A 14,973-nucleotide genomic window follows, 5' to 3' on the forward strand; every position below is an offset into this window, starting at 1 on the left:
ACTGCAACTGACGGAAGACTGCGACAGGGCACCACTGATGAGACGTGGGGAAAAAGGACACCGGAACTGGGGGACCCATCTGCGAGGTCTTGGACGTCCTGAGTAGTAGCACGTAACCCTCAGCGCTCTGAACCAACTGGCTGACCGTGAGAAACCTGCCACTACCAGGAGAACAAGTAAACTCCCCAGGTCTCAAGAAGCCATAGAAGGCTAAATAAATGGCGGATTTAAGCACCAGGCTGGGCAAGGCCCCAAAAGGGCTCCTATCCAGGACGTCGGACAAGTTACGGAAAAGAAGCCCGGTGACAGCTTGTCTGCGCACTTGGCCTCCAGATCCACATCTGCCCAGACCCCTCAACGCAGCTTTGACAGCATGTATGGAAAAAACCGATGCCCGTTCAGGATGACTGACCGAGAGGAAATGCTGCACCCCCGACAAGTATGTCTTCACTGTGTTGTGAGACAGCCTAAGCTCTGAGTGGCAGTAGCCAATGAAAGCAAGGATATACTCCACGAAACTGGACTCCCCCTGAGGACACTCCCGCTGAAACCTGCAAAATACCCTCCACCCGGTGTTATACGCCCTGGTCGTGTTTAGAGAAAGGGACTTGGCTATTAAAGCGTGGGCCGTCTCTAGGTGACTGGTCACATTAGTATTAACGACTCGTGGGGAGGGATGGTAGCGCCCACGACATCTGCCTCTGGCATGACCTGCAAGAAAAGGGAGAAATTAGCCCTTGATAAAGCGTCAGCAGCCACGTTTTGTGAACCTGGTACATGCGTGCTATAGACACGGAAATGATAATGTAGGGAGAGTTGAACTAAACGTCTCAAGAGACACATGACATGCGAGGATTTAGACAACCCACTATTCAAAACGTCTACCACCGCAGCGTTATCAGTAATGAACAAGACAGAGCGATTTACCCAGCGACTGCCCCACACATGGGTGGCTACCACGATGGGGTACAGTTCGAACAGCGCTGAGGTTTGTAGGAAACCTGGGATCTGTCTCACCTCAGCCGGCCATTCGTCTGCGACCCAGTGGGTGCCAAAAATAGCATCAAACCCTGAGCTAGCAGCCGCATCTGAAAACACTACAGGGGATTGGCTGGACAACTCAGGGATAAACGAAGACACCCCATTCCACTGGCAAAGAAAGTGGTCCCACATGTAAAGGTCAGCTAAGGCCTGACTGTCCAGACGCACTGGGCTGTCTTGTTCCGGGGCCGTGGCAAGGAGCACCAGCAAACGGGAGATGAATGACCTGCCTTGCGGAATGATGCGCATGGCGAAATTCAACATACCCAGTAGCGACTGTAAGTCCGCCTTGGTGACCACAGTTGTGACAGAAAACCTGTGAATGACTTCCCTAATTCTAACTAGCTTGTCTGATGGCAACCGGTAGGAGGAGGCTAGCCAGAGGCTAACATTTGTTCCCCCAGACCGACACTAGTGTTGTCACGGATCCCTACCTATCTATGCGGCACGGCGGCCCGTGCCAGACTTTAATGCAGGTGAGGGGCGGGGCCACCGCGTCCCCCACACCCCTCCACGATAACCGCGTGGGGAGCGCAATGCTCCCTGGCATCGTGGGTCAGAGCAGGGGGATCCTCTCTGCGCGATGGCCCCCACCCCACACCAACACCGTTCGTGAGCCACGTGGGGAGCTTACGCGACTCCCTGATAGAGCGCCCAGTGTGGGGGTGCCCTCCAACACCTATGGGCCGACCCACCTGCCGGCTGGGCGCTTCTATCACGTGGGGAGAAGCGCAGCTCCCTGGCATGAACTGGTAAGGGGGAGCCCCAGACTAACATGGGCCCCGCCCCTACTGGTCAGTGAAATGTTGCCACGTGGGGGGCCGCACCGCTCCCTGGCAGAGCGCCCAGTGCGGTGGAGCCCCCTAGCCTAAGGGGCTGACCCTCCGCCGGCTGGGCACTCCACCACGTGGGGACACAGTGCAACCCCCTGACATTGAGCCGGGCAGGGGGAGGCCCTATACATCACGGCCCCCCCCCCCCGCCGGTTAACAGACGTGCCACGTGGGGGGCCGCACTGCTCCCTGGCAGAGCGCCCAGTGCGGGGGAGCCCCCTTTGGCCTAAGGGCTGACCCTCCGCCGGCTGGGCACTCCACCACGTGGGGACACAGCGCAACCCCCTGACATTGAGCCGGGCAGGGGGAGGCCCTATACGTCATGGCCCCGCCCCCCGTCGGCTGAGCACTCCGCCACGTGGGGAACAGCGCGGCCCCCAGGTGTGTCACCGGAGCGGAGCGCTCTCCCAGCATGCTCCGCCCCCGGCTGCAAGGCGCGCGTCGCTCAGGCACCCAGAAGGGGGGAGGAGGGGAGCCCCTCTCCCGTCGCAAGACCGTCCGGAGCGCGGGGTCCCCACTCACCAAGGGGCCGACCGCGCTGACCGGACTAAAACGGCTCCTTACCCTCGCCTGCAGGATCGACACCAGGTACGAGCGCACAGGGAACACTGTTACGTCGTACGACTTGGGAGGGGGCGCTAGCCGTTGAAGTAGGCAGCCCAGCTCCTCCCACAAATCCAGGCCAATGAATCGGCCTTACACTTATCCTGTAACTGGGGCTGACATAGTAGCCCCAGTTACAAGGAAATGACACTCCTCAGAAAGCCTCTACTGCAGTTTACAGTGCTGTACATCCTCAGTGCAGGGCTGATCGAGGTCTGTGGAAGACCTAACAGCTTCTGCACTCCCCCGGGTCCGGTGGTCACGGCCAGAGCATGAAGCAGCACATCACTTCCTTGCACCATGTATACAGCGATCCAGAAGGCAGGGACACCCAGGAATGGTTCCTGCCTTCTCTATGGGGAGCCCTGCTATCACTGACAGCGGGCCCCCGGCACACTTTTAGCGTGCAATTGCGATCTCTGAATGGACATTCTAAAACGGCCATTCAGAAATAAACCCGACTGCCCAGGACATTTATAGCCAATGGGCAGTTGGGAAGTGGTTTAGTTACTGGGTGCATTAAAATTATTAGGGTCACTATGTGGGAGCATTGTAACTACGGGGAGCATAATAGAGGGGTCCTATTATATTCATAATTTTAAACATCACATGGAATACATGATAAAGCACAATTTACCATGTGATGTTCCATATTGCGATTTTGCGTGAGAAGCATACCCAGAAGCTGCGAAGGAGGAAGGATAAGGAGGAGATTGGAGGAAGCAGCATAAAGAGAACCAGTGATTTTTGTGTTACCCCTAAACTTTCCTTTATTGCAGCGCGGACCCTAACCCCTTTTTTATACGTTTTGGACTGAAAGAAGTGGGGACCTACTTCTACAAAGGGACTAAAGCTAATGTCAGCACACAATCTAATACACAAAACTTTTGTATATATGGGACTGTATGTTAGAGTGGGTGGAGTTATGTTATTTACATGGCACTGAATGTTGAGGGGGGGATGTTATTTACATGGGATTGCATGTTGGAGGTCGATGGGGCAGAGTCGTGATATTTACATGAGACTGTGCGTTGGAGGTGGCTGGGCAGGGGAGTGTTGAAGGCAGCAGTGGTAGGGAGTGATGTTATTTACATGGGACTGAATGTTGAGGGGGCAACATTATTTACATTGGACCACATGTTGAAAGGACCATGGCATAGAAGGGGATAATCCGCCGGCATCGCTGTAAACAGTGATGTCGGCAGATACAGCAGGGGCCCAGCTATCAGGGACTGCGGGACCCCTGCAGTGATCGGACGCACACCGCTCCGGTGCCGCCCAATCAGCCCGCCGTGCATGTACGGCGGAATGCATTCTGGCAATGCATCCCCGGTCGTACATGCGTGGCATTTTGCGTTAAGGGGTTAATTGGACTTGGGGGGCAATATTATAATGGGAGGCTATATGTATTGCACTGTTATTGCTACAGTATAGTGTTTGGGAGCATTGGGGAGCACAGTGGGCACAGTATTAGGGTGGCAGCAGGAGAACAATGTTGGGGCAGGAGGAGGATGAGAGAAAAGTGAGAAATCTAAGATGTCTGTGTGGTAAACGCAGAGAGAAGATGTGGCTGAAAGAAATCATCATGGCGGTCTGGTCTGACTAAGGAAGATGGGGAAAGAAAGTGTCTACATCAGAGGAGACATCCCTGGATGTTAGAGGTATGTGGCGCTGTGTTCTCCTGTATGTTTGGTAGTGGTGAATGTAAAGTCCATATAAATGTGTCTTTAATGCTGGGTGGGGGTTGATTGGAGAAGCAATTTGGCACTTATTCATTGTGAATGCATGTTATACTTACCCCTTTCTCCAGCGCCATTCCCTGCAGCTGTGGTCCGTTCCCTCCGGCCTCTGCTTGTTTACAAAGTGCAGCGAGGACTTACTGGTATGCGGCATGTTACCGCTACAGCCAATTCCTCTCAGTGGTCTAATGCTGAGGACAGTGACTGGCTGCAGTGGTCACATGCCATACCCGTGCACATCACTGACACTGTACTTGCCGGATATATACCTGTCAGTTTTCATTTACATGGCCGCAGCTATGATGTCAGAAAGTCTGACAAGTCACATTCATTATCACAGCAGCCATAAAACAGAGCACTCAGACTAGAGCGGCGGGGATGAAACAGATGAGAATTGTGGATGTCTGTCCACATGCTGCTGCCAGATTTTATTTTACTACTACTGGACAACCCCTTTAATTCTGGGGTGTTTGTGATTCAAGGGCATTCTGTTTTAGACATTTTGTGCTGTTCCAGCCTTTATTCTTCTATTTTACTAATTGCTGTGTTCGCATTATCTTATCATTTACTATGTTGTGTAACGCTGCCACCCTGTGGTTATTCTTATATGCATTTTATAGTGTGTTATGTAAATTCCCATTGCAATGCTCTCCTCCCTCTTTTGTGACATCACATCCCATGGAAGGTCCTTCGTACTTCCTCTTTGTTGAAGACTTCAAGATGGTGAGAGAAATTCCTTTTGACCTCTAATATCTCTAATATCCTCTAGTATACCCTGATTCCTGCATTTGTTTTCCAAGCAAGGCAAGTCAATAAATGATCAAAGCTTCACTATTGTATTCTCCTCACTGGATTATCACATGCAACTGGTGCCTATATCTGGAGATATTAGTGAGTTCAGCTATCTACCATTGCTTGTACAGGGGCTATCACTCACAACCAATCAGGGGATTTTCTCTAACGTACATCTGTGGCAGAATAGTCAAAAAGAAGCTTAAATCTACAGTCTTGCATGTCTACACACAGTCTGCCAGCGAGCTTAGAGCTGTTCGCCATCTTACACGCAAGTGGCTTCATAAGCACAGTCCACAAGCTGGAATATCCTCTTAAAGAGACAGTACTTCTTAAACAGGAATAACATGTCCACAAGAGGCTTAGTGGATCTCTCAGTAACTGAACACACAGAAAGTCACCCTGCTCCCAAAAACTCAGATATGCAGGAAGCAGAGTTTATGTTAACTGAAAAACAAGCAGTACGATCTAAACGTGTTATCAAGCCAACACAAAAGATTAGAGATAACTTTTTATTTAAACGATTTATGGAAGAGAACTGAACACTATATAGCAGCTCTTTTACGATATAACAACGACCCAACAAAGTTAACCACAATGTTGAATCGCTTAACTAACTCCTATGTTCGCTATCAGCGACTCTCTGCTAAGTACATCACTTTCCTGAGCGACTCTAATTTTGACGAAGCCTCAGAGGAGCTGAGTGAGAAAAAGAATCTCCTTGAAGAGAAGGATGCCCTAGTAGGGGTGGGCGGTATAGGCGATATAGGCAATATGCGATATGAATTTGGGCCACGATATGGATTTTCGCCATATCGCCGGACCGCAATATGATCGCGCGCACCATGTTCTCCTGAGCCGGCTGGCACAGCGGAGGGAGGAGGAGGAGGGAGTCCCTCCCTCCCCACTGTGCGCGGCTGCCGCTGAACACCAATGAGGACAGAGTAGGAGGAGGGGAGGGACTGTGGCCACTGCGCGACCAATGAATGTGCCGGCCATATCCCACAGGGTCCCCCTCCTCCCCCCCATCATTGGTGGCAGTTTGCAGTTCCGATCGGAGCCCCAGCAGTGTAATGCTGGGGCTCCGATCGGTTACCATGGCAGCCAAAAGTCACGCTACTGAAGTCCTGGCTGCCATGGTATGTTAGTGAGCAGAGAGCAGCGCATTATACTCATGTGCGCTGTGGCCGCCGGTCGCTCCTTCTGCCTGTGCGGCGGATTGCTAATGCTTACAGCATTAGCAATGCGCCGCACAGACCTATGAGAAGGAGCGACCGGCGGCCACGGCGCACATGAGTATAATGCGCTGCTCTCTGCTCACTAACATACCATGGCAGCCAGGACTTCAGTAGCATGACTCCTGGCTGCCATGGTAACCGATCTGAGCCCCAGCATTACACTGCTGGGGCTCCGATCGGAACTGCAAACTGCCACCAATGATGGGGGGAGGAGGGGGACCCTGTGGCCACTGCCACCAATGATTAATACTGGGGAGGGAGGGGGGGGTTTGCGTTACCAGAGGGGGCAGATCAGAGGCTGGGGGAGAAAATCAGGCTGGGGGGAGGCAGATCAGAGGCTGGGGGGGAGGCAGATCAGAGGCTGGGGGGGAGGCAGATCAGAGGATGGGGGGGAGGCAATTCAGGCTGGGGGGGAGGCAGATCAGAGGCTGGGGGGGGGCAGATCAGAGGCTGGGGGGGAGGCAGATCAGAGGCTGGGGGGGAGGCAGATCAGAGGCTGGGGGGGAGGCAGATCAGAGGCTGGGGGGGAGGCAGATCAGAGGCTGGGGGGGCACATGAGAGGCTGGGGGGCACATGAGAGGCTGGGGGGCACATGAGAGGCTGGCGCCATGGTCAGCTCCCTGCTGTTGTGTGCACAAAGCACAGGGCAGCAGGGAGAGTGTAAAGTCCTATTCACCCTAATAGAGCTATATTAGGGTGAATATGACAAGGGTTCTAGCCTTTAAGGAGGCCAATAGTCAATAAATAAAAAGTAAAAAAAAAGTTTAAACACCCCCCCCCAATATAGAAAACAATATATCGCAATATATATTGCATATCGCACATGCTTAAAATTATATCGCAATATAGATTTTAGGCCATATCGCCCACCCCTATGCCCTAGTACAAGATGCTAAGAGCAAGGCAGAACTCCGCATCGCACACTTACAGGAGATGAGATCCTATCGATCAACTTCAAGTAAACATACAAAATATACCCTTTCATCTTCCAAAAACTCTCGTTCCGGAAGGTCAGCCTTGCATGACAAGCTTATAGAAGTCCGGGCAGAAGCAGAGGAAGCTAGCGTAAGACGTTCCTTTGCTAAGAAGGAGGCGGAGATTGCGAAGAAGGAAGCAGAAATGGAGGCTGAGACAGAAGCCCAGCTAAAGATCCTCCAGACAGAAAGGGAAGAAGCAGCTACATTAGCTAAACTAAAGGTCCTCGAGCAAGCATTAGGCCAAGGTACCGACCCAGACTGTTTCGTCCCAGGAGAAGAGGAAGACCCAGCCGACCGCACTGCCAGGTATGTGCTAAGGCAACCATCGCCTACTCCTCCTGCTAAATCACATGCACTAACGCCACTTCTAACTCACCAACTGGGCGAACCCACAGAGTACCAGAAATCGTCACACCCCAGTAATAAGGTAATATCTAGCACCAAGCGGGCTGACCATCCAGAGACTAAACCGCAGCTTAATCCTTATGCCACATCATTCCATCCTGATCAATCTCAACCTTATCTGCCAGAGCCCCTACATGCTCTAGAGACACCACAATGCAATACTGCAATATGGAATGGGAGATCAGACATGTCAGACTTTGCCAGATACATGATGCGCAGGGAGCTGATTAACATTAGCCTCTCAAGGTATGATGACCGTGCCGAAAACTACAGGGCCTGGAAATCGACCTTTAAAGCAGTAATCGGTGATCTAAACCTCACTGCCATGGAGGAACTTGACTTGCTCATCAAATGGTTAGGCCCAGAATCTGCAGAATGCATAAAGACATTAAGAGTGGTTCATGCTGGCCACTCAGAGGAAGGTCTCGCTGCAGCATAGGAGAGACTTGAACAGACCTATGGCAGTCCAGAAGCTATAGAAAGTGCCTTATTCAGGAGACTTCAAGCCTTCCCAAGGATAACTGGCAAAGACAATCGCAAACTCCAGGATCTGAGCGACCTACTTAAAGAACTTGAATTGGCAAAAATGGACCCACGTCTGCAAGGACTGAGTTACCTTGATACCGCCCATGGCGTCAATCCAATAGTGTCAAAACTACCACATGGTATGCAAGAGAAATGGGCAGACCAGGGCTCCAGATACAAGAGAGAACACAATGTGTCTTTTCCCTCTTACTCTTATTTTACCAGATTCATCAGTGACCAAGCTCGGAAGAAGAATGACCCCAGCTTTGACTTCACTGAATCCACTCTACCTGCTTCATCCTCATGTTCAAGGTATGACAACACCACAAATAAACGTAGAGACTTAAGAGGGACAGTATCCGTTAGGAAAACCAATGTTCCACTCATTTCAACCTGCACTACTAGGAAGGAAGACCCTGTCCTCAAAGAAAAGGACCCTAACCGCATGTGCCCCATCCATAAAAGACCTCATCCTTTAAAGGAGTGTTGTGGGCTCCGGGCAAAGACCTTGCAAGAACGCAGAGAGATACTCAAAGAGCTTGGACTGTGTTACAAGTGTTGTGCCTTATCAAATCATATGGCGAAAGACTGTAAAGTTATTATCAAGTGTGCAGAATGCAGCATTGACAAGCACATTACAGCAATGCATCCTACCTTGCCTTCGGACAACGCACCATCTCAAGCTGCGACCAATGCTGTCGCACTTCATGGCGGGGAGCCACCGGCTCAAGAATTAGCTACAACTACTGTTTCCTCTTCCTGTATGGCGATATGTGGCAAGGAGGCTGATTCTAAGTGCTGTGCAAAGGTGTGTTTGGTCAACGTCTACCCAGAAGGGCAATCTTAAAGGGCCATCAGAATGTACGCAATTATTGATGAACAAAGCAATAGGTCTCTGGCAAAACCTAAATTCTTTGAGATTTTCGGCATAGCAGGAGAAGCAACACCATATACTCTCAACACTTGTTCTGGTCGTGTAGAGACTTATGGCAGAAAAGCCACTGGATACCTTATGTCCTCCATTAAAGGGAACGTTCATATACCCTTGCCAAAGTTAATTGAATGCTACTAAATACCAGATGAAAGAGATGAAATTCCTACTCCAGAAGCTGCATACCATCATTCCCACTTGAAACATCTAGCTAGTGAGATTCCCCCTATGGACATAAATGCTGATATCCTACTTCTGCTTGGGAGAGACATTCTTAGGGTCCACAAGGTGCGTCAACAATGCAACGGTCCTGATAATGCCCCATATGCACAGAGACTCAATTTAGGCTGGGTAATCTTGGCCGATGTATGTATAAATAAGAGCCACAAACCATCTCAAGTGAACTCCTTTGTGCTAAACAATGGTCGCACATCTCATTTTAAGCCATGTGTTCATCATTATGAGGTGAAGGAAAGGCTTTCTAACCTCTTAAAGACACTAGACATCATTCCTACCAGTTATGACAACTTAGGAAAAACTGTGTTTTGTACAACACCAGACGACAACAAACTGGCCTTGTCCATGGATGACAAAGAGTTTATTAAAAAAATAGACAATGAAGTCTTCAAAGATGCATCTAACCACTGCGTTGCACCTTTACCTTTCCGTGCTGTAAGAGCCAGACTCCCTGACAACCGAGAACAAGCACTCTCCAGATTCATCTCCTTGCATCGTAAGTTAAAAAACAAACCAGAAATGAAAAGTCATTTTGTGGCCTTCATGGAAAAGATATTTCGCAATGATCATGCAGAGCCGGCTCCACCCTTACAAGAGCATGAAGAATGCTGGTACCTTCCATCCTTTGGGGTATATCACCCACAGAAACCAAACCAAATAAGAGTGGTATTCGACTCAAGTGCCAAACATAACGGCGTATCTCTGAATGACGTCTTTCTCACCGGTCCGAACCTGACCAATAATCTGGTGGGAGTGCTCATGAGATTCAGAAAGGAGCCAGTAGCCATTACTGCTGACATTGAACAAATGTTCCATTGCTTTATCGTGCGGCAAGATCATAGAAAGTACCTCAGGTTTCTTTGGCACAGAGACAATGACACCAGCAAATAAATGGTTGAATGCCGCATGAAGGTGCACGTGTTTGGTAACAGTCCTTCACCTGCTGTTGCTACATATGGCCTACGTAGGGCTGCCTTAGATGGTGAGTCAGAATTTGGGGAACATGGCAGAAACTTTGTTGTGAGAGACTTCTATGTGGACGACGCACTCAAATCCTTCCCTACAGCGGAGAAGGCCATAGATCTGCTCAAAAGGACACAAGGTATGCTTTCAAAGTCTTGTCTAAGTTACATAAGATAGCCTCTAACTGTGCTGCCGTAATGAAAGCCTTCCAGCCCAGTGATCATGCCACAGAATTCAGAGATTTGAATCTAGGGATAGACAATCCACCAGTACAGAGAAGTCTGGGCCTGAGGTGGGACTTGGCAAATGACTCTCTTGGATTTCAAGTTAACTGTGCAGATAAACCATTTACTAAACGGGGAGTTCTCTCAGTGGTGAACAGCCTATATGATCCCCTGGGATTTGTGGCACCTTTGACTGTACAAGGCAAATTCCTGTTAAGACAGTTCTCAGAGTCTGTATCTGACTGGGATGCTCCACTGCCCTCTGACAAACAACAAAAGGGGGAGTTGTGGAAGGAATGCTTGCATGCATTAGACAGGATTCACATACCAAGGTGCTACACTCCAACATCCCTTACAGCCACTCGAAGGCGAGAAATCCACATCTTCTCAGATGCGTCTACTGAAGCCATCGCAGCTGTTGCTTATTTAAAGGTAATAGACTATTCCAATCAAGCACATGTTGGATTTCTGTTTGGAAAGGCAAAATTAGCTCCAAAACCTGAGCACACCATTCCTATACTCAAACTTTGTGGGACTGTGCTAGCCGTAGAGATTGCGGACTTTATACAACGTGAGCTGGATATTCAGGTGGATGACATTCAATTTTACACAGACAGTAAGGTTGTCCTGGGTTACATCTACAACCAGTCAAAACGCTTCTACATTTATGTCAGTAACCGAATTGAAAGGGTTAGAAGATCCTCTAAACCTGAACAGTGGCACTATGTTCCATCTCATCTCAATCCCGCAGATTGCGCCACCAGACCGGCATCTAGTAGAGTCTCTGCAACTTCTTCTTGGTTAACAGGTCCAGCGTTTCTGCTGAACCAGAATGAAGAAACTCCTACTCAAGACGTCTTCAGTCTCCAGGACCCTCATGAAGATCCAGAGATTCGGCCTGAAGTTAGTACCTTCGTCACCAAGTCTGAAAGGAGGGCTGGCATGGGCTGTCATCACTTTGAACGCTTCTCTAGATGGTCAAGAGTCATTCACATAATTGCAAGGTTAGTCTACATTGTTCATTGTTTTCATGCTGAGAAGCATAACACTGACTGTCGCAGTTGGCACCTGTGCCATAAACCTCTCACGGCAGAAGACATTATTCTAAGTGAATTGCTTGTGATACGTAACGTACAGCAGAGTGCCTTTAAAATGGAACTGAAGTGTATACATGACAAGCAAGATATACCAAAAGGCAGCCCCATTGTCAACTTGAAACCAGTAATTCATGATTGTGGCATGCTGAGAGTTGGTGGTCGCCTAAACAAAGCTAAGCTAGAGATTTCAGAAATGAATCCCCTCATTATTCCTGCCAAACACCACGTTACTACACTGCTGGTACGGCATTATCATGAAAGAGTCCAGCATCAAGGCTGACATTTCACTGAGGGCGCTTTAACCACTTTAACCCCGCTAGCTAAAACTCCCTTAATGACCAGGTCACTTTTTACACTTCTGCACTACACTACTTTCACCGTTTATTGCTCGGTCATGCAACTTACCACCCAAATGAATTTTACCTCCTTTTCTTCTCACTAATAGAGCTTTCATTTGGTGGTATTTTATTGCTGCTGACATTTTTACATTTTTTGTTATTAATCGAAATTTAACGATTTTTTTGAAAAAAAATGACATTTTTCACTTTCAGCTGTAAAATTTTGCAAAAAAAATGACATCCATATATAAATTTTTCGCTAAATTTATTGTTCTACGTGTCTTTGATAAAAAAAAATGTTTAGGCAAAAAAAAATGGTTTGGGTAAAAGTTATAGCGTTTACAAACTAAATGTGAATTTCCGCTTTTTGAAGCAGCTCTGACTTTCTGAGCACCTGTCATGTTTCCTGAGGTTCTACAATGCCCAGACAGTACAAACACCCCACAAATGACCCCATTTCGGAAAGTAGACACCCTAAGGTATTCCGTGAGGGGCATGGCAAGTTCCTAGAATGTTTTATTTTTTGTCACAAGTTAGCGGAAAATGATGATTTTATTTTTTTTCCTTACAAAGTCTCATATTCCACTAACTTGCGACAAAAAATAAAAAATTCTAGGAACTCGCCATGCCCCTCACGGAATACCTTGGGGTGTCTTCTTTCCAAAATGGGGTCACTTGTGGCGTAGTTATACTGCCCTGGCAATTTAGGGGCCCATATGTGTGAGAAGTACTTTGCAATCAAAATGTGTAAAAAATGACCTGCGAAATCCGAAAGGTGCTCTTTGGAATGTGTGCCCCTTTGCCCACCTAGGCTGCAATAAAGTGTCACACATCTGGTATCGCCGTACTCAGGAGAAGTTGGGGACTGTGTTTTGGGGTGTCATTTTACATATACCCATGCTGGGTGAGAGAAATATCTTGGCAAAAGACAACTTTTCCCATTTTTTTATACAAAGTTGGCATTTGACCAAGATATTTTTCTCACCCAGCATGGGTATATGTAAAATGACACCCCAAAACACATTCCCCAACTTCTCCTGAGTACGGCGATACCACATGTGTGACACTTTTTTGCAGCCTAGATGCACAAAGGTGCCCAAATTCCTTTTAGGAGGGCATTTTTAGACATTTGGATCCCAGACTTCTTCTCACGCTTTAGGGCCCCTAAAAAGCCAGGGCAGTATAAATACCCCACATGTGACCCCATTTTGGAAAGAAGACACCCCAAGATATTCCATGAGGGGCATGGCTAGTTCCTAGAATATATATTTTTTTTGCACAAGTTAGCGGAAATTGTATTTTCTCACAAAGTCTCCCTTTCCGCTAACTTGGGACAAAAATTTCAATCTTTCATGGACTCAATATGCCCCTCACGGAATACCTTGGGGTGTCTTATTTCCGAAATGGGGTCACATGTGGGGTATTTACACTGCCCTGGCATTTTAGGGCCCTAAAGCGTGAGAAGAAGTCTGGAATATAAATGTCTAAAAAATTTTACACATTTGGATTCCGTGAGGGGTATGGTGAGTTCATGTGAGATTTTATTTTTTGACACAAGTTAGTGGAATATGAGACTTAGTAAGAAAAAACAAAAAACAAAAAATTTCCGCTAACTTGGGCCCAAAAAAATGTCTGAATGGAGCCTTATAGGGGGTGATCAATGACAGGGGGGTGATCAGGGAGTCTATATGGGATGATAACCCCCCTGTCATTGATCACCCCCCTGTCATTGATCACCCCCCTGTAATGCTCCATTCAGACGTCCGTATGATTTTTTACGGATCCACGGATAGGATCCGCAAAACACATGCGGACCTCTGAATGGAGCCTTACAGGGGGGTGATCAATGACAAGGGGGTGATCACGCATATAGACTTCCTGATCACTTCCCTGTCATTGATCACCCCCCTGTAAGGCTCCATTCAGACGTCCATATGATTTTTACGTATCCACTGATACATGGATCGGATCCGCAAAACACATGCGGACCTCTGAATGGAGCCTTACAGGGGGGTGATCAATGACAGAGGGGTGATCACCCATATAGACTCCCTGATCACCCCCCTGTAAGGCTCCATTCAGACGTCCGTATGATTTTTACGGATCCACTGATACATGGATCGGATCCGCAAAACACATGCGGACCTCTGAATGGAGCCTTACAGGGGAGTGATCAATGACAGAGGGGTGATCACCCATATAGACTCCCTGATCACCTCCGTCATTGATCACCCCCCTGTAAGGCTCCATTCAGACGTCCGCATGTTTTTTGCGCATCCGATCCATGTATCAGTGGATCCGTAAAAATCATACGGACGTCTGAATGGAGCCTTACAGGGGGGTGATCAATGACGGAGGTGATCAGGGAGTCTATATGGGTGATCACCCCTCTGTCATTGATCACCCCCCTGTAAGGCTCCATTCAGAGGCCCACATGTGTTTTGCGGATCCGATCCATGTATCAGTGGATCCGTAAAAATCATACGGACGTCTGAATGGAGCCTTACAGGGGGGTGATCAATGACGGAGGTGATCAGGGAGTCTATATGGGTGATCACCCCTCTGTCATTGATCACCCCCCTGTAAGGCTCCATGCAGAGGTCCGCATGTGTTTTGCGGATCCGATCCATGTATCAGTGGATCCGTAAAAATCATACGGACCTCTGAATGGAGCCTTACAGGGGGGTGATCAATGACAGGGGAAGGATCAGGGAGTCTATATGGGGTGATCAGGGGTGATCAGTGGTTCATAAAGGGTTAATAAGTGACGGGGGGGGGGGTGTAGTGTAGTGTAGTGTTTTGTGGTACTTTACAGAGCTGCCTGTGTCCTCTGGTGGTCGATCCAAACAAAAGGGACCACCAGAGGACCAGGTAGCAGGTATATTAGACGCTGTTATCAAAACAGCGTCTAATATACCTGTTAGGGGTTAAAAAAATTACATATCCAGCCTGCCAGCGAGCGATCGCCGCTGGCAGGCTGGAGATCCACTCGCTTACCTTCCGTTCCTGTGAGCGCGCGCCTGTGTGCGC

The sequence above is a fragment of the Bufo gargarizans genome, chromosome 1 (assembly GCF_014858855.1).
Source record: "Bufo gargarizans isolate SCDJY-AF-19 chromosome 1, ASM1485885v1, whole genome shotgun sequence".
NCBI lineage: Eukaryota > Metazoa > Chordata > Amphibia > Anura > Bufonidae > Bufo > Bufo gargarizans.